Below are 21,461 nucleotides of genomic sequence, written 5' to 3' on the forward strand. Positions count from 1 at the left end.
TAATATATTTTTCAAAATATTGAAACATATACATGGTTATAAATTATAATAAATACTATGAAAAACAGTGCAGGGTGTTCTCACAGGAGGACTTAATTTCCATTGGTGTTTCTGTTGGGACATCTAAGTGAAGATGTAAAGAATGAGGAATATTACACAAATGGATGTAGAATGGAGGCGATTCTATTCTCTGTGAGGAACTGGCCTATGTTAAGGCCCCAAGGGGGAGCTGATGGCTGGTGAGAAGAGGTTGGAAGATATGCGAGGACTTGAGTTTGTAAAGCTTTGTCAAAAGCCATGATGTAGACTTAGGTTTTTATCTAATGGCATTCAGAGGAATACCACTGAAGCAGAGAATATAATAATAAGGTTTACAAAATTATTTCTCTCATCATGTAGGAAGTGGATCAGAGGAATTTCTTTTATACCTAGATAATTCAATAAATATTTTAATTATAATTACATGTTTCTAATTCATGTTAAATGAATGAATGAATGAATTTGCAGGCCATATGTGGAACAGTGCTTCTGGGAGCTAACACTGGAGAGAGAATTACCTACTGAAATAACCTGATAAAATATTGCTACATAGTTTTCATGACAAAATGAAATTTACTTATCCCAATTTGATTTTTTTTTTCTACTCTGTTATATATTTGCTTGAGGCCAGGTGCATGGATTTGTGCACTGGTGGGGTCCCTCGGCCTGGTCTCTGGGGATCGGGCCAAAACCAGCTCTCCAACATCCCCTGAAGGGTCCCGGATTGTGAGAGGATACAGGCCAGGCCAAGAGACCCTATTGGTGCATGATCAGGGCCAGAGACGAATCGTGGGAGGGCTCCAAGGTATGTCCAGCTGGTCTCACCCAGTCCTAATGGGCCGGACCCCAGCAGCAAGCTAACCTACTAGTCAGACTGTCTGCCCCCTGGTGGTCAGTGCATGTCATAGTTACTGGTTGAATGGTCGAAAGTTGCTTAGGCTTTTATATAGAGAGATACTTGAAGAGACTGAGCGTTGTCTCAAAATGTGTTTGTGTTTTGAATGTGCTTGGGTTTCTTTTATTTAATTTTATTTTTAAAATATGTTTTTATTGAGTTTTTAGAGAGAGAGGAAAGGAGGAGAGAAACATTGACTGCCTCCTGCATGCCCCCTACTGGGGATCAAGCCCACAACCTGATCATATGCCCTGACTAAGAATTGGACCTGAGACCTCTTGGTACATGAGACAATGCCTAACCAACTGAGCCTTACCAGCCGGGACAATCTGGCTTTCTTTTAAATTAAAGGTTCCTAATGCTAAATACCTAACAAGTTGCCAAGTGATTTTAGAGTAGAAGGTTTTAGACTAGAAGAGACTAAAATGTTCCTCTGTCCTACAGTTTTTAAAATTCAAAATTACAGCTAATCAGTTTCTATTAGTGTGCCTTTTAAACACAGAGAAGATGCATTTAAAAGTTTTTTAGCTCATTTTCACCTTTGCAGAGACATGAATGGCCTGTTATGATCATGAGAAATGTGCTGGTGTTTCATGAAGAAGTCATTACCAGGGGTATATGCCTGGTCACTTGTATATAAAGATAAGCATTAACCCTCATGATGTCCACTTACATTTTAAGCCTTTTTAGAAGCTATATAATTTACATACGAACTATCAACCCAGTTTAAAAAAACAAAACAAAAACACAACAAAATAAAAAGCAGAAGGTCATCATCAATGAAAGATGATGTCTCCACTGGGCATACATATATGCTAAATCCAGGTTATAGAGCACCTGTGATAATGTCCTCGTGAGCAGGTCTAAAGTGTGTGACCGTTTTGGCCTTTGTGCTCCCAGGACCAGACATTTGAACGTGCTGTCCTCTCTGTCTGGAATGTCTCCTTTTCACCTTATACTTACCCTGTAAAAAGCAGCGATGCTACCTTTTTCAGGGCAGCCTTCCCTGGATTCTCCTTTACATTAAATTAGATTACATTCCCTTATTATGGATTCTCGGAGCACCATGGTATTTCTCACAACTGAAATTGTACAAGTATTTGCATGGTTATTTGATTAATACCTAGTTTGTGAGCTCCATAAGGTTAACAACTGTGTCTGCTTTTGCTCAGTGGCATTCAGCATATATGAATGTAACCAGGTGAAGCCAATTGATATCTCCACCAGTATCATAATAAAGTAGTATTTTAAAGATATTTGCTACCAAGATTAAGTTTATTGTGTCATTATTTTTTTTAGGACTTCATACCAATTCCTTCCCCCTTTTTAAATAAATCAACTAAAATCTTGACAATTGGAGACTGTTAGTAAGTGAAACTGTTTGTCTGTGACTAACACGTAGAGATTAATTTTACATTATGCCCTATACCTGTATACATCGTATATCTGGATGAAAGTTTCATTGCTGTTAAATTCCCATCCTCTTGTTAAAAGAAGGATGTTGATCATAAACCAAAAATTGATTGCATCTTCCTCTAATAGGTTATGATGTAATATTTGAGAAACACTTATCCAGTTTATCTAATTAGGATTTTTCTCATTATAAAATAAGTGACTCGGAATTTAATACCTACTCAGTGATAGTATTACACATGCTTCTTAATTTTTTCTTTATGCTGTTCTGTGCTGCCCACATTTTTTTTCTTACCATTGAGTGATTTGCACTTATAATAAGAAAAAGATTATGAAAATAAAGTTGTCCAGTTGTTGCTTTGTCACTGCTGTAATGTATATTTCTTGGATATCCCAACATTTTAAATCTAGCTTCTCACTAACTTTTTGAATCACATCAGTCTAATCTTACCACAGATCCTCTTCAAATCTTTACACAATCCTCTAACTTCCAATTTGTACTACGAAGAGCTATTATGTAAAACCAGTTCCCCTGCTCTTCTTTTGCAAAACCTCACCCACTCACATCCAATATATAGAAGCTCTGAAGACAAGTACTGTGGGTGTCACTTGCAATTTAGATGATCAGCTCTTAGCCAGGAAATACACCCTTTTCCCAGTATTCTAGTATGTATGTATAGCACAAAGTCTATTGTATTGTTTGTGCTTAACATTGTTTATTAGTATCATTATCAGCATAGTAATGTTATTAATAGCATTGTCAGGAACAACAGCAATCACCAAGATAACGGCCTTAGCAACAGTGGCATTTACAGTATGCCATTATATTAATTATCACAATGGATCTGACAGGCTGCTCCCAAGAATTCACATTAGTGAATAGTTTATGATTTTAAACTCAAGAGGAAAACAAGAAGCTACATCAATCCTAATATGCTCTTGTCTTCATGTACCTCCCTCTTTTTCTAACTTAAAAAAAAAAAAAAAACCACAAAGAGAAAGAGATAAAAAAAACATTGCCAGACCGAATTTATTAATGGAATGAAATAAGTTGTTAGTTCTATCATAAAAGAATATGACAAAGAGTGCATAATTTACTTATTTTTGCTCCATAATTTGATCAGCGTCATTTGCCTGGATACGAGTAATTCATCAGAAAGAAATGTGTGTGTCCAATGAGAGGAAGCCATGAAAGGCAGAGGAGTCTTCCAGATTGAATATTCTAACATGAATTAGTTGAGAAAATATTTTCCTCTGTTGAGGAAAAAAATGACCTATCACCCGTATGTTAGTTTTATGATTTTGCACGTTGTGGATTTTACAGTCATAAATACTGGTATTAGGATAAAAGCTATTATTTGTGAAATGTCCTCCTGATCTATAAATAGCATAACTAAACTTCAGAAAGGAATTATTTCCCTCTTGTGTAAATTACAAGTTTATTGTAGTTTATGAAATTAACTCACCATCTTGATTCTGAAAGCTTGTTTATTTACTAATCAATAATTTACTTATTAATTCTTGTGTGATTGGATATGTATGGACACTCTGTAATTTAAGTATCCTACTGATTTGGGTTACCTAGAAAGCATCAAGTTGTCTGTTTGATTATTTACAGTTTTTATTACCAGAGGATATTGTCTAATGAATCCCTGCCTTTACTTTTAGTTATCTGAAGTAATTATTAGTGGAAACTATATTTGAATTTTACCAACTGTCTTCTTTGATGGTCTAGTGTTCAACTAGCTTCTATTTTGAAAGCATTATTATGTGACATAAAATGACAGAAATAATTATGGTCAAGTAACAGTCTAAAAGTGCATAATACACACCTACTCTTTTCTAGCTTACAGTAGGATAATCTTGTTGTTATTTTTGGTGTCATGGAGTTAAACTTGATCAAGTAAACTGTTCATTTGCATTGTTAGGTTTTCATCAATAGTTGTGTCTTGTGTTTATTTAAAGTATAATACGTAAATGTATAGCATTTGTTGAAGATATCTAACCTAGGGCTAACTCATAGCTAATTTGTAACATGTGGTTAGTAGGCAAATAACCTTTATCTCAGATCTTAGGAACTAAATAAGATTGGACATATTTAATATTGTACTTGAATTATAAATAGGACTTCGATAACTAAATTAAAAGGCAAATCCAGGTTCCTTGTCAAATCAATATTCGAGAATTGGATTCAGCTGAAATGCAATTCAGGCAGCACGATTGTCAATAATGGTGGCGTGTTGAAGAAAAAGCAGCCACTGCTAGGTTTAAATAAGTGACTCCTCTCAACCTGGTTGAAGCAAACGGTGAGGAGACTTTTCAACAGATACTTTTCATGAACATGAGCAGTGTAGTGTAATATTTTTAGAAAATTCCAAAGAAATTATGCACGTGACATCAGATGGAAAGCCATTATAGATGGCTCTGCCAATTCAACTAGTTCATGGAAGGTCACATGTGGACAGAAACCATCATCATCCCAGGTCAGACTGTACAGCCTGATATTTTAGTGCTTTAACTCACAAAATATTTCCAGACTCATTCTTATTTATTTTGACCTTTTTTGGGGGGAGACTTGGTAATCATAGTGGCCCTCCCCTTCAATTCCAATGTTAAGCTGTTTGAGGCTTGCGTTAGGTTCATAGGACTTTCCAAAGAGGACAAGTCTGGGCCAAGGACTCAGGTGTCATACCTTCCAGCCCCGAGCCATGCCCATCATTTCATGTAACATCAAATATTCACATGTCACCTCTGTTCGTGCATCCGTTCCATTAAAGCACTTTGCTGCTGGGACTCAAAAGGAGAGATCAAAAGTGAAATTGTGATAAGTGAACCTGAGGAACAGCATGCTGCATTTGCTTTGGGCTTAAATTCTTGAATTTCTGGAAAGCGACTTTGATAATTCTAATGAGTACCTTCTTATCTTTTTAAAACTGTGCCCTTGTGGTGTGGAATAGTCTTTTTTTTTTTTTTTTTTTAAGACTTCATTGCTTGAGAGAAAACACAGATTCCTCCAAATCCTTCAAACCCTTCTCTCAGTGTTTGGTCACTGCTATTAAGTAAAATTAACTGCAATCTAAAGAACTGAGCAGATGTGAAAAACCCTCATGGTCCCCACCAGCCCGGAGAGGGGGAGAGGGGGAGAGGGGAGGGGGGTGTCCTCTGTTTCTTATTTCCTGGCTGCTCTTGGCACGTTCCCGTGACACACAACAAACCCCCATTATAAAGGATTATATGATGAGTCAACAAGCATGTGAAAGATGGCAACCAAATGGTGACTCCAAATTACGTGAAAAATTACTATAATCACCCCTGCTGCAACACCCGTCTGTTGGCAAAGTGGCCGATGCTCTTGCAAAGCTTTAGAAGAAAAGCCCCGTGTATTAAATCAAGATCTCCGTTCTGTGTGTAATCATAAAAATTAACACTGTCACTTTAAAAAAAATAGTCTAATTGGTCTCCTAAAGGGAAACCTACTAGGCTCTGTAAAGTAGCTATTATGAAAATGTTTAGCCTTTTGAATGTATTTCAGACAGCCTTGGTGCTGCCAGATTTGCCAGCCAAGAATTCACTAAGCAGATTTGTCAGGGGCTGAGGCCGTAATCTGTGAAATAGACATTGGCATGGAGATGAAAGATCAAGAGAATTATATAGGTTTGGTTAGCGTATGCCAAGACTCCCTTTGTAAAAGTAAGTTTATTTTGTATGGAAGCAAGCAGCTATCTTTGTTTGGCGTTTCCACCGGTACCCTTTCCCGCTGGGGAAGGAACAAAACGGTTTCATTCACACACTTGGGGGTCGGGCGAAATGTTTCTGACATTTTGCTCTGTGTTTGTCTCCCCTCTCCCCTCTCCCCTGTCCCCTGTCCCCTGTCCCCTGTCCCCTGTCCCCTGTCCCCTCTCCCCTCTCCCCTGCCCCCTCTCCCCTCTCCCCTCTCCCCTCTCCCCTCTCCCCTCTCCCCTCTCCCCTCTCCCCTCTCCCCTCTGTCTGCAGTGCAGTTCTCCTGTGAGAGTTGCGGATAAAAATCAAGGGCACAAGAGCCCTTGAATCTGGTTAACTGCCTTCCAGGACACCTTCGACTTCCAGGGAGTGTGTCCCTAACAGGAAGGCTAGAGACACTGCCCTCTGGCTTCTCTTCTCCTGACCCCGAGGACTGGTGCACATTTATAAAGCTCCCACTTTGCAAGTTTAGGCAAATCTCAGTGACCAAAAATGGCTGTGTGTGGGACATTCGGGTTCCTGCTCTAGCCTTCCGCTCTGAGCAAGTCATGAAATAACTTAGAGCTTCCCATTCCTTAAATAAGGGTATGAATTAGGACCCTTACATGTTAACATTCTGTGAATCTGTGACAATTCAGGTCTTGTATAGATTTCAAACACAACGCTCCCAGATGCAGCAAGAAAAAGTGCTCTATATTGCCATAATATATGCTTCAATATTTAATGGAAAGGAGTGCTTCCCCAGAACAGCTGGCGGGCAGTATTATGCTAAAACAAACAAACAAACAAAAAAAACCCCTAGAAAAATATAAAATGTCTCTTGAAGTTTCAGTACATCACAGATAGGGATTGATTCCCCCCCCCCCCCCCCCCCTACAGTTGTGCACCCTGGGCAGATTTGGATATTTACAATAGCCACATAGAGCGATGACGTTCTTGCATATTTACACTTTTGAGATAACTGGATAAAACTGGTAGTAACACTTAATAATCTTTTTTTAAAAAAATATATTATATTGATTTTTTTCAGAGAGGAGGAGAGAGGGATAGAGAGTTAGAAACATCAATGAGAGAGAATCATCCATCAGCTGCCTCCTGCACACCCCCTACCGGGGATGCGCCCGCAACCAATGTAAGTGCCCCTGACCGGAATCGAACCTGGGACCCTTCAGTCCGCAGACCGATGCTCTACCACTGAGCCAAACCGGTTTCGGCAGGACTTCATAATCTTAACAGTGCTTTTTGTTTGTTTTGTTAATCTTCACTGGAGGATATTTTTTCCATTGAATTTTAGTGGGAGTGGAAGGGAGGGGAGAGAGAGAAACATCGATCTGAGAGACACACGTGGATTGGTAGCCTCCTCCGTGCACCTGACCAGGACTGAGGGTCAAGTCTACAAACAGGTACATGGCCTTGACTGGAATAGAACTCAGGATCATTCAGTCCATGAGCCAACACTCTATCCACTGAGCTAAACTGGCTGTGGCTTAACAATGTTTTAACTGAGAAAGTCTAGTGCACAGGTAACTCTGGGACACCAAAAAATTAATTTACCTGGATGGATAGGGAATCACATGCAATTTGTACGGGCACTTTCAAAGGCACTTACACTACAACTTTTTTCCAAGCCACTTTTAAATTATATCTTCATCACACAAATGAAATATTGCTTAAAGAACCGCTGACTGAGAGATGTGGCAAGCAGTCTTCCTAGACCGTATTCAGTATTCACATCCAGTCGCATTGGTAAACATAAATACATCACAGCGCTTATTCCAACACTCACAAGTTATCTATATAAAGACAAACTACCATATATTCTCTGAAATAGATTTTCCCTCCATTTCTCTTCTTCATTTTGCATGCTGAATATTAACTGTAAAATTCATCTCTCTCTCTCTCTCTCTCTCTCTCTCTCTCTCTCTCTCTCTCTCTCTCCTCTCTCTCTCTCTCTCTCTCTCTCTCTCTCTCTCTCTCTCTCTCTCTCAACCTCAACTAATTATAGACCGCTCCCATAATTTACCATACTTTCCCACATTTTCTTGAGACAAACTCAGCCACATTGAGACAAAGTAGTGGCAACAGAATTTCTAGAAAGCATTCAAAAGCTGTTTGAGTCTGACACCTTGATTGCTGACCCGAGATTCTCAGTTCCTCTCTAGGAGCTTCTCTGGTCCTTTTCCTTAGAGGAGAGCAGGAAAGGAAGATCACCTGCAAGATGTTTTCATGCTCACATAGACACTAGGGGGTGTCCAAGGACCAAATGTATTTCTCCTCTTCAGACTTGTCTCCTCAGTACTCCTAGGCCTAGCTAACTTAAAGCACAGGAGCTAGGGGGAAATCTATCCAATTAATGCCCGTTTTGTACTGAAATGAATAGCGTGGGGTCAGTTTCATCATTAGGTTCCGATTCCCTTGCATCTCTGGTAGTAATTGTCAGCTCAGGGGTCACACCCGGAGACCACCCCATAATATAAGCCATAGGTGACAGGGAACAAGCCACTCTGTTATCAAATGCTTTTTACCCCTGTGTTTGCCAGGATGTATGTTCACTTGAAAAGGGGTTGCAGGTTTTTCTTTTCCTTAGTTTCAGTTTTGCTCTGCCGCATGGAACTGAGCCTTGTGAGAAGACAGATCGTTGCCTTTTCATTCTTATGGGGCCCGGCTTGCTTTTCACTGTAGATTATTTGTTGATTATTACCTTTTAGAAAGCATTTGCCCTTGCTGCTGTAGACATCGTCAGGCCTTTGGGCATGGGCCTGTTTATGAATACCTATTACTTCTTAATTATGATGGGTTAATAAGGTACGTCCTTCATTTTCATCTCCCGTCCCCTCTTCTCCTGTGATTCTTCTCCCTTTAGTATTGGTCCCAAAGGGCATGTTACTGGCTCTTTTTTTAAATTTTATTGCTCCCTTCTTCCCTTTTGCCCCTCCTGGTGAATTAAAAAAATAAATAGAATGCATTTTAAGGATGACAACAGTACTAATAAAGTCAGGAATTGCTTTCCAGCTAAATGCACTGATTGGAAGTCCTATTGAAAATAGCATAAGCCTAATTGAAGTAGTCAACCCCTTCCATACGGGTCATGCTACGCTCTATTAAAAAGAAGGTAAAACAACGCTTGTGACATTTTTGTATTGCCCAGACTCACTTTTCCTAAGACATATCAATAGTATTGACAATAGGATTGCATTGTGCTCCCCAGTGACCTGGGCTGTCACCTGACGGTCCCGGATAATTCTTTCCTAGTGAAACCTTATCGTATCCTTTCCCTATAACCGTCAACAAGAAAATTATGATGTTCCCACATCAAAATTTGAAATAAATAAAAATTATAGTGAACGAACTAGCCTAGAACACTGATCATTTAGATAATGTGCATACTTAATACCTACCTTAGTGTAGCTGTTAAAGATGCTAATACATTTCCTTAAACTTATGAAAATATGCACATGGCTAAAGAAACGTCTGATGTGACATTACCAGGAGAGTAAGGATTATATGCCAGAATCCGTTATTTGATTTCATTTTGAACAGTTTAAGGCGACTCCTCAAGCGTCATTCATTGGTCCTAAGCTTTATTACCAAAGTCTCTTATATTGGATGGAACCAACTGTCAGATTTGATGGCAAAGCACTAGCAGCTGGGAAAACTGCTCTTTCTCTTCCCCTCTCATTTCCCAAACAATGTTTGCACTGATTAATACTATGCAATGAGACATGACGCAGAGATTGTGTTGGCATTGTGTTCTGATGACCCCACACATTGTGTGCTCTCCGTGGTTCCTTTCGCTGTGCGCAGTTCTGTGGGTTTATCAGAAATTACATGTCAGGCTCCCGATGAGTGTAATTGTACACTGATTGTGTATAGTTTTTTAAACCTCGTTATTAGCCTTGTATGCAAACCAAATAAAAAGGAAAGTTTAAAAAAAGGAAAAAAGAAAATAGCTTCCACCGGACATCATGTCAGAGCCCAGGTGTTTGAGCCTGGATGCAGGAGAGGGGAGGGGGGAGATAAAACATTCTCTCAGGGACATCTGCTGCAGCCATGTGCTTGAAAAAGGCCCTGATGTTGAAAAAGGCCCCGATGAAGAGGAGGGACAGGAGAGGAGTGGCTAGGCTGTGGGGAGAGAGCTTGTGGCTGTGTTTTCTTCGGGCTCTGTGCTCTTTGCATGAATGATTCATTTCATGACAAGGCAGGACACTGAGGATGCTGTGTGCATGTCCTCCTTCATTTCAGCTTTCATTAGTTGGTGCCCCCATGGCAATTTTCCTGAGTTTTGTCCCTCTCCCTAGCATCACTGTTTTAGCAGAAAAACAATACCAAAAGCAGGTCAACGTAGCCACAGTCGGGAAAGCAGACACAGGATGAGTGATGTAATGAGCAGCGCTTTCCCTTCCCAGGGCCCTGCTCTTCTGCCCACATACATCTGAGCACGCCTTGGACACATCTGAGACAGTTAGCACCCAGGGTGTGCGTTCTCTGGACTCGCGAGCAGAAAGCTCGGCGGGAAATGTTGAAGAATTCCATACCAACCACTAGAGCCATTCGAATGAGACTCGTCTCTAATGTGGGGGAGTACTTAGTTCTCTTTTAAAAACCTTTAATCAGGATACAGTGGTTCAGTACACAGATGTTAGCACCAGTGTGAGGGCTCTCTAATTGTAATTTAAGTTATCCCTGCCTGAGGGCTCCAATCAAATTATTAGACTGTTGCAGCGAGTCTGTGGCTCTTGGTTGCACCTTACAAGGGGGTATTTTCTGCAATGATGAGAAACAGTGGTTTCTCCTGGGAAGCAAATGTACCATTATGGACTTATTAGGTCCTTGATTAGATACACAGCTGATAAGTGAATAGACTTTTCAAGAGAAAAATATTGCAGTTTATTTCAATCCGCCTCTCTCAACCATTAGGCTGTGGAAAAGGAAGTAAATGAAATAGAACTAAAGGAAATATGCATGCATTTGCTTATCAGGGGTGGTAAAGTTAATTAATCAATTTTATAGTTGCCATTAGCCTTTCAGACTTAAAGGTAAAGGCTTTTGTTCAAAATGTGTTGTTGGTTGGTTGGCTTTCTTTGTTGTCTTTTTCTCAATGACCATGCTTGCTTTCTGTGGAAAGTTTTCTGACAGGACTGCCGAGACATAAAGAGTTAAACATTTGGAGTGACAATTAATTAAGGGAGTCCCAAAAAGTTAACCTCTCGTTTCCTTCCTGAAATTCATGTTTATCTGATTTGCTTTTAATAAGTGACTTGCTATTGAACTAGTTTTACATACTACTTTAATTTGAAGATAATTACAGTACTGTAATTCACATTTCAGAGGCACATTAACTTTTCAGACGATATCTAGGTAGATACTTCTCTCTAGCATTTTGCTTTTTTTTTTTTTGTAAAGTGTAACCTGAAGAATAATTGACTGGTTGTAGTAATATATTTTAAATCTTTCTATTACTAGGAATTTATTTGATTTTAATTGTGGAACCATTGGTCATATTGAGTTCATTTCCTGTTCATGTTGATTTCATGAGTCTCTCCATTAGTATTCAATTGCACAGTAATTAGTCATTAGTTCACTGTGATGTCTTCAAACATGTGGACACTTATATTCTCATTTTCCACTGTTTCTATAGTTGTATGTGAATTCTGTCTTAAGGAGATGAAAACTATGATAAAGAAGATAAAATGCTAGATCATGAATTTATTAGATTGAACATTTTACCAAAAGGCCCTTAGCTAAGGCATGCAAAACTTGATGCATGGAGAATGAAATAAGTGGCAGCTGCCTAACCACACTTACCGAAGTCACTGAGATGTCAGAGCCTGGGATCTGAAGCCCCTGTGATCAGAGACTAGAGAGGAGCTATTTAGCGAAACTTCAGGATGGCGCTTGACCCCACTGTGCACCTGACTAATTCTGATTAGAGCATCTTCAATTTCTGAAGAAAGGTCAGATTCCCAGGCTACTAAGCTTTGATAGTGTATTGGATTTTACCATTTTAACTAATTGTTGGGCTTCATAGATCTATTTCCCTTGAAAGAGAAAGTGTTCTTTAAAACTATATTGTCATTAGACTCATTAATTTCAAATTTGCTGTGTTTTTAGCTCACATTTAGCTCCTATGAAAAGTAAATATGTCATCTGTCAAAGTCTATCACAAGTTTGTAATTTAAATCCTTTAGAAAATTGTTCCTGCTTTTTAGTTGAGCTGGCTTCACATTGTGTCCTAATTAAATTGGAATCTTATATCATTTAAATGTTAGACTTCAGAATGAAATTATTTTTATTCAGGTGATAATGAGGGTCCTCTTGGTAGAGATGAAAAAAAAACCAAAAAAAACCTCTGCTTTCAATCCTGAACAGTGTGGCTCAGTTGGTTGAAACAAGGCCCCATGCACTGAAGGGTTGTAGATTTAATTCTTGATCCGGGCACATTCCCAGGTTGTAGATTCCATCCCTGGTCAGGATACATACTCAGGTTGTGGGTTCCATCTCCGGTCTGAGTGCATATGGGAGGCAGCTGATAGATGTTTCTCTCACATAAGATGTCTCTCTCTCTCCCTCTCTTTCTTCTCTCTCTAAGAAAATAAAGAAAAAGACAAACAAAAAACACCTCTCTGCTTTCAGGCTAGTTGAGTAAATGTTTAAGAATCTTCAAGACGCCATAGGTGTCGCATATAGGTTTCTATTAGCATTTACCCCTACACAAAATACAGTAAGAAGCAAGAAAGATAGAACCCTGAAATACAGTCTCTTCTCCTTCTCCAAATATACCAGTTCTATAATAGCTTATGTTTATGCCCATTTTTTTGGTTGCCCAAAGTTAGTTTAATTCTTATTAAAAAGTATACATAAATGCTCCTTAACTTTACTGGCTATCTGAATCTCTCAGGGACCCTTGTAAAATGCAGAGTCTGACTCAGCAGGTTTGGGGTGGGGATGCAGAAGTGGTTGCTCCAAGCTTTACACTTTGTATAGCAGGAGTGTAAAATGATGAGGAGGTAAACAGTGATGAATCAGAATTAATATCTTTGTATGTCTATTTTTTTTAGAATTGAAAAATTGTTTTGAAATTTTAGGAATCATAACGCCAGTCATTATTTTGACTTGGAATTTGGCTAAGACATTTGTTTATATTTTTAAAGCTTTTTAAAACATCTACATTTTATCCATTTAGAAGCAACTGGCTTTTATAAGAGAAAAGTGTGTGGCTTCAGATTCCTTCTCCCTACTTAAACATATTCATTGCAGTATGATTTTCCATATATACTAAACTTTTATAAGAACAGAGGGTATGTTACTTCTATATCTTTTTTATTTGAAATTACCTTTAAATTTGTTTAAACATCTGTGCTTGAGGAATTTTTATTTCTAAACTTGGTGGGGGAAGTCTTTCCGTAGAATAATATCCAATAAGTTAATGAAGGGATGCTAATTTCAGCATCACAAAGAATTGTGGAAATCCCTAGGTATTCAAGGTGGCTTAAGATAAATACCCACAGAGGACGTGCACCTTTGGTGTGAGTTTTATCTGGAAACTAAATTAGTTCAACAAAACAGTTTATTCTTTTCTATGGGAATCGAGTCTGAATTTCATGTAGTCTCAACTAAAATTATTCTCTGTTCACTTCTCGGCCTTTTGGCTAAGATCAAGTGTAGTATCTGTTCTTATCAGTTTAAAAGTGGTTCTCTGAATTGAATTACAGTCTACAAAGGTCCCCAAATCTATTTGAAGAACTGTTTAAAATTTCTCTAAAATTTAGAGATAGGTTTGAATAAGAATGACTATTACCCATTTGTGAAGTATAACCCTCTTGACCTTTATCCCCTTTTCTCTTTCTCTCTCTCTCTTAATATTTCTGTTAGGTGAAAAATGAATGATCAGTATAGAGAAATTAGGAAAATAATCTAAATTATGATTAGTTCCTAAAATTTATTTTTCATACTATATTTTTTTTAGTGCATGAAATCAAAGGAAACATTTTATACATTTCAGATATACTCTAGGAAGTTGGTTCACATCAGTGATTTTATTCCTAGTTAGATAATGTGTCAACTTTGAAGGAAATTTGATGTAAATAAAAGCAAAAACAAATTTGATATAATGCTATTGAATTTTTATATATAATAGTTTTTATAACTCTGATAAGTTCAAGAAACTCAGTGAAATGGAAGGGGGGAAATAAAACCAAACAACAATAGAATACTTATCTCATGCTTTAGGGCCCAATAAACTTTAAGTAAATAAGGTGTAATTTTTCTTATGTAAAAGCAGGTGGTAGGATGGAAGCAACAAGATGTCTCCAAATACAGATCAAGACTTCTTTCATCCAACTGCCTCTTCCTCCCTTTGCTACATGGACAATTCCTTATTTTGGGGGAGCTTCAGGTTTTTTTTTTTTTTTTTTTTTTTTTTTTTGTGTGTGTGTGTGTGTGTGTGTGTGTGTGTGTGTGTGTGTTTATTCATTGAGAATGCTGATATCTCCTAACTCAAAGAGCCCATTAGAATTGAATAAGATAATATACTCTTCTCAACATTTGGTGTTTCTTGGCTCTGGAAATAAAGCGGAGAACAACAACAACAACAACAAAAAATCCTTCATATAGCTTACATTTTAATGGGGGAAGATGACAGACAAGAAAGAAAAAAAAAAATTACAAATGTGATGTGTGATATGGAGAAAAATAGGCCCCAAAAAGAAGAGGGTGGAGAATGATGGGGCAAGAAGTGGAAAGATGGCAAATGAAAATAAGATCATCGGAAAAGATAACATTTGAACAAAGGTCTTACTGAGAAGAGTGTTCAAAGCGGGAGAAGCAGTAGGTGCAAAAGTCCTGAGGCAGGGGCTTTGCTGGAGTGGGTGAAGAGACCACAAAGAAGGCTAATGTGACAGGAGAGGAGGGAGTGGAAGAGGGAGGAAGATCGTCAGGGAGGTAATCATGAGACCAGATCACAATAAATTCTGTGTTTGCCTACTCATAGCTGTAAACCTACTTTTGCTCCATCCTGTGTGTCTACTGGCTATAATGTCTGCTTCTTGGTTTGAAATACTTTTAGAGCTTACCTTCAATTAAAATAAGCTGCCTTTGTATTTGCTGTCTTTCTAGTGAGGATATCATAATACTTATTTTCACAAGTATTTATTAATAGGCCATCTAAATTGTGTGTTGCTATTATGTAAACAAGCTTCCCCTTGAAGAACATCCAGCCTCATGCTAATAGGCTGATAGCCAATAAAGGCTATTTAGGCACTTAAATAAACATTGAGAAAAAGCACACAGATTACGAAAGATGATTTATACTATGCCAAATATTGACAGTAGTGACTGATATAGATATATTTAATATTTTTAATCCTCACCCAAGGATGTGTTTTATTTTGATAGGGACAGGGACAGGAACAGGAGAGAGGGGAGAGGTGAGAGGAGAGAGGAGAGAGGGGAGAGGAAGAGAGAGAGATGTAAGAGAAACACCAATTGGTTGCCTCCCATATGCGTCCTGACAGGATCAACCCACAACCCTTGGGTGCACAGGATGACGCTCCAATCAATGGAGCCAGTGAGCCAGGGCAAGAATGATTCATTTTTTAGTTTTTTTTTTAAATGTGCTGATTAAAATAGCAACTGATAGAATATTAGACCATTTGGAGAGTCTTTACCTATTAAATGAATTAGGAAATGTAATGAAATTCAATTTTGTTTCTTTTTCCTATTGACATTGTCTTTTCATGTGTCATCCCACATTGTTCCACGGCAGAGGAGATCCATCACATATTTTTATTTCTGTTTTACTTATTGATTTCAGAGCTCTTTGTGCAGTGAGTGCCTTGATCCACCCATGTTGCCCACTAACAGCTCCACGTTTAGAAGTAGCACAACAAAGATTGGACTTCTTGATTGTTTGCTAATAAAACATTTTGGCTGGAAATTCGCCCTCAGGAAAGCAGAAATGCTCTGCTTAGAGACTGTGTTTTTGATGAAACCTTTTGCTGAGTGAATCTAATTTCACTCAACAATAATGAACATCTATATGTATTGGTATATTTCTTTCTCAAGGGTTAATTTTCCTGTCTTGTAGTTCTAGAAAGAGCACTGATTGAAAGCACAATATGTAGTCATGTGTTTTAGTAATCATTTATTGGAAAAAACTGTAATGCTAGGTGTTAGCTAGCTCTAAAGTGGTAGTCCTATTGCATGTATGAATGTATCAAAGCAATATGTTGTATACTTAGTGTTATATGTTAACTACATCTCAATAAAAATAATCAGGAAATGAAGCATGTATATATATAAAAAAAGAAAATGCCTGTAGTACTAGAGAAAACTCTTTTGTTGAAAGAATCTTGCAGGACTATAATTATCTTTGTCAAATTTTATTTAAAATTAAAAATCATTATAATTTAGGTCATTTTTTCTGACACAAATAAAATTATATCTAGAATTATATTTCTAATAAAAGGATCTTTCTCATAAAAATAAGAACTACTCACCTTTCCTTATGACCAAGTTCTAGTCAGGATGATTGTAACAAGAAGTCTAAATTCTCAGTGGCATAACACAACAACGTTTTGTTTCTCCTTCTTGACAGTCTAATTACCATGGGGTGCTTTACTTCACACAGTCATTTAGGGACCTAGGTTTCTTCCATCCCATGGCCTTGTCTTTGGAAAATCAGTGACCTTGGCTGGTTCATTTCTATCCAGACAGAGAGGGTAAAGGACAAAAAAAAAAAAAAAAAAAAAAAAAAAATCCAGCGTGACATATTGGTAGGAGTTTTCAGATGCCAGGTCTAGAAATAGCATATATCACTTCAGTCTATCCAGATATCTGCCTACCTAGCCAGAACTCAATGATGTGGCTCCATCTAATAGTGGGGGTAGGTCAGAAATTAGGTTTAGCTGGGATTCCAAGAAGTGAATACAGATGTATTGCACTTAGCAATCTGAAAAAGACCCTGTTAAATTTGCAACCCAAAACACTCACTATAAGGAACCTCTGTGTTTCCTGCAAGTTCTCTTCATGCTACCGGCTTCTTCTACCTACTCTCTCTCTTGGTGTTTACCAAATTGTGGAAACTGTGACATGGAAGACAGTTGCAGAACTTAAAACTGATTAAGTGAGTAAGGTTATTTTTATTATTTAGGGAGATATTTATAAGTAACATGTGTTGGTCCCTTTTATCAGTAGCTTTGAATATTACCATTCTCAATTTTAGCTTGCTTTTCTCTGTATCAGATGCTGACCTCTATTAAAAATGAATCCCAGCATGGCATGTAGGCTTATGGGAATTCTGAGAAGGAGATTCTGGTATGTTGTTCTATTGTGGTTCTGCACAAAAATAATCCTGGAATTAACATTTGTTGAACACCAACTATTTAGCTATGCTGAACCCTTTTGGAATATTAATCTTATTTAATCATCAGAATAACTATGATTTAGGATTTTTCCTACTTGGAAAAAGGGAAGACTGCTTTGATTAAAAACCTGAACCACTTTGACTCTCAAATCTTTGTACTTCCCATACTATGCAGTCTAGTGACCGTTCCTCCCCTCCCCCATTTCAACTCGCCAGCTGTAATGGCTGAAGGCCTTATCCAAGGATTATCACATTTGACAATGTAGACAGAGTAATTGCTTATCAAAATAATCAAATCTTGTCCTGTGTATAGACATAGGCTGAACCCATAATCCAGGTAGTGTACTCAAATCTGGATTTAGAAAACTAATTAAAAAAAAGATCTGTAAATCATTAACATAACGAGAAAGATAGCACAGGCATTCTGCATATGGTTATAAAAATTACTTAAAAAGATGAATAAGGCCCTGACTAGTTTGGCTCAGTGGATAGAGTGTCGGCCTGCAGAATGAAGGGTTCGAGGTTTGATTCCAGTCAAGAGCGTGTACCATGGTTGCAGTCACATCCCAGTTGGGGGTGTGCAGGAGGCAGCTGATTGGTGTTTCTCTCTCATTGATGTTTTTAACTCTATCCCTTTCCCTTCTTCTCTGTAAAAAAATCAATAAAATATATTTTAAAAAAAGATGAATAAGGAAAAATGAACTTAGTGCTGTTCCCCTAAATATTGGGTTCATTTTCCAATATATTTTTTCTTTCCTTTTTTTTCCTCATCCTCACTCTCTCCTATTCATATTCGCCATTATTAGTGACAAAGTAAACCAAAAGAAAAAAGAATAGAAAATATTACTTTTTCCTTGTCCACGGGCTCCTAATAAGACACAGAATCAATTCCTTTAAAGAGTCCTCTTTGCTTCCATCTGCATAGCCAATCTAATTATACTAATAAAATGAGAAGACAAAGGGAGATATTATACTAACAAGTGAAGTTTTTAACTTGCACAAGAAACATTTCTAATCCCTTTACCCTCTGCTCTCCTTTAAACAGTGATTTCACATCCCTTGATGCACAGCAGGGGGAGTGGCATTCGCTACCCATGGCAAAATGGATCTGCATGAGTCTACATAAAATTGGTCCATGTGTGAATTAGCTTTGAGTTGTATTGTGTTTCTTATACTAATATAATATTGTTCTAGTGCTTGCCCCTGATTAGAGAAATACATAAATAAATAATTTATAATTTAATTAATAAGGTATAATATGCAAAGCACAGTAATTTCAAACAGCTTGTAATGTCTCTAATGTACTTTCAATTTTTTATTTTACATAAGGGCTATATTCATTATGTGGTTATGATAAACATACTAATGAATTTTATTACAGGAACAAATTTAAACATGTAAATGAGATAAAATAGTATTAAAATGCAAGCAATGGTGTAACTTATTACAAACTAACCTTGCCAACATACATGGAATGATGCTATTTTAAAACTTTGCAAGTTGTATTTTTTAAACAAAGGTAATTCTGTGTATAATGTCCCTGAACATAAGAATTTGTGAACTGCATGCTTTATTCTCACATGAACTAAAAAAACAAAACAAAACAAAAAAAAACCAACCCCCCAAAACCCTTAACTAGAATCCAGGGTTTGCATGTAACTTTGGATGACAATTAAAATCCCTTTTCTTGTTCCAGTGAACAGTAATCTGTGCATAATTACATTCAAATGAGATATTAGCATTTTTTTGTGCTTACTCTTTGTTAATTGCAGAGTTCACTCACCATGGTGATGCTTTTGATGGAATCAGGCAACCTTATTGACCTGATGCCGTAAGGCATGTTGGGAAATTCGGCTGTCTTCTTCATTTTTTTTATTTTTTTATTTTGGCATTTTGAGGAGTCCTGCTGCTTTTATTACATTCCTGACACTTTTGTTAATAAATCATTGCAAAGTTAATGAAAATTGCATTCAGGCATATCCAAAATAATTGTGTCCTTTGTCATGCTAATAAATTGAAAGATGTTGATCCAATGGGCAAATGCATGCCCATTATGGAGAAGTTTGTGATATGGGTGCCTGTTGCACTCACACTTTTTTCGTGGCGTATCATTCCATGTAAAATGTGAAAGAGGAAAACAAGCCTCAATATGTTTATTTTCATACTTTATACTGGAAGTCTTTAATTAAGTCAGCAAATGGGTGAATTATGTCTACACGGAAAGATAGACGTATTTGCTTTATGATTTATGAAAGGTTGTTAATATTGGTAGGAATCAGCAACAGTCTAATATCAGACTCATGAAAATATGAAAGCCCTGTTTGACTGACCTTTCTCTCATGCCTGGGGATTTTTGCACATTTATGTATGACCCACTTGATTTAAAAATGACAATGATAATAACTCAACATTTGTTTCCCAAGGCGTCTCCTATACTAATTTAGAAGGCAATGAAGAAATGCTATTTGAAAAAAAAATATATTTTTGAGAAAACATTAGACCATATTCACTAAACCTTCAGTGTACAAGGGTGTGAGCGAGTATGTTTGGTGGATAAACATAGTGACACTCACACACATAGTGCAGCCGGTTTAACTGTTGAGATAAGGAAGAGGATTCAGTTCAAAAATATTTAAACTCATAATAGATTGCATCATGTCTATACAATTTTCAAATTTATCTCAAGGAAGAACTCTAAGTAATTGTTGTCTTGGGGAGTTCTTAATTTATTCACTCGCCCATCATGCTGGTTTTAGGTAGGTATTTATTCTGCTATTCAATCAAAAAGCATCGTTTCCATAACAACTGCCACATCAGATGAAATGTACAGCTTGGTATTTGAAATACAGGACTTCTTAGGAGATATGCTTCCTGACATATTGTGTTGAACTTGTGTTCCTTTCATTCTCTTTTAAGCTAGCAAGATCTGTGTTTCTATAAAGGACCATCGCAGTTTTGCATAATTATTACAATCCATCTGCACATTTCCAGGATTTATATTAAAGTAATTAAAGCCATTTTGTATTAGTGGGTGCTGTGTGGAACCGGCTTGGATGCAGGAATCTAAAAGTTCCCACTTGCCTGCTTGCTGTGCTGTAATTTGGAGAACAGAATGTTCCGTAAATGAGGTTTGGGAATACTACATTTTTTTCTCTTTCTTTCCTTTCTTTGCAAAGTAACTTTTTTTTTCCTTTCCAGTGGAAAATGGAATAAAAGGTTCACCTAGGGACTGGAACTAATGTAGTCCTTCTGCTGAGGGTTAAGAAAGAGCAGAATAACAGCTAGCAACATTGTTCAAACCCTAATATATTTTGCTTTTTTTACGGAAAAATAATAAGCTTGTGTTTCTAAGGCAACTTTCTTCCAAAAAGCAGCAAGCAATTTAATTTATATTCTCATTTTCCCTAGCAGTATTTGTTCAAGGCAAATGAGGGCCAATATTATTAACCCCATTTTATGGATGGGATGATTGAGGCAGACAGATAATGTTGTACAGAGCAGATAATGAGGCAGATAATGATGTACTGGGCAGGGGAGAGGAACATCACAGCAGGAGTAATAACTAATACCTGTTCTGTCAAACCCCTAGAAGGAACTAACTAAAAGTGCAATGCCGCAGTTGTTAAGAGAAAAAAAATCACGTGAGTTCCATGAACTTTCAAAGGGATAGTTTGGTACAGATTCAAACACTTCTGCCCTACACACAAGATCCTTGGCCTCTCCAGTGAGGTTTGCAAAGCATAGGCCTGATTCTTGCTGTTCAGGATCTGTCTCCTAAGAATCTGTGATTCATCTGGGTCAGTGGTCGGCAAACTCATTAGTCAACAGAGCCAAATATCAACAGTACAACGATTGAAATTTCTTCTGAGAGCCACACTTTTTAAACTGAAACTTCTTCTAACGCCACTTTTTCAAAATAGACTCGCCCAGGCCGTGGTATTTTGTGAAAGAGCCACACTCAAGGGGCCAAAGAACCGCATGTGGCTCGAGAACCACAGTTTGCTGACCACGGATCTGCGTGGTCTAGAAGAG

The 21,461-nt window shown here is 37.6% G+C and overlaps 1 non-coding gene across 1 annotated transcript; it reads left to right on the plus strand.

Moving 5' to 3' along the window:
• Positions 1-13,696: 13,696 nt before the first annotated feature.
• LOC118717883 lies at positions 13,697-13,887 on the plus strand. Its single transcript, XR_004987637.1, has one exon. It is a non-coding gene; the product is annotated as a U2 spliceosomal RNA (small nuclear RNA).
• The last annotated feature ends 7,574 nt before the right edge of the window (positions 13,888-21,461 follow it).

The sequence above is a fragment of the Pipistrellus kuhlii genome, unplaced genomic scaffold (genome assembly GCF_014108245.1).
Source record: "Pipistrellus kuhlii isolate mPipKuh1 unplaced genomic scaffold, mPipKuh1.p scaffold_m20_p_13, whole genome shotgun sequence".
Lineage (NCBI taxonomy): Eukaryota > Metazoa > Chordata > Mammalia > Chiroptera > Vespertilionidae > Pipistrellus > Pipistrellus kuhlii.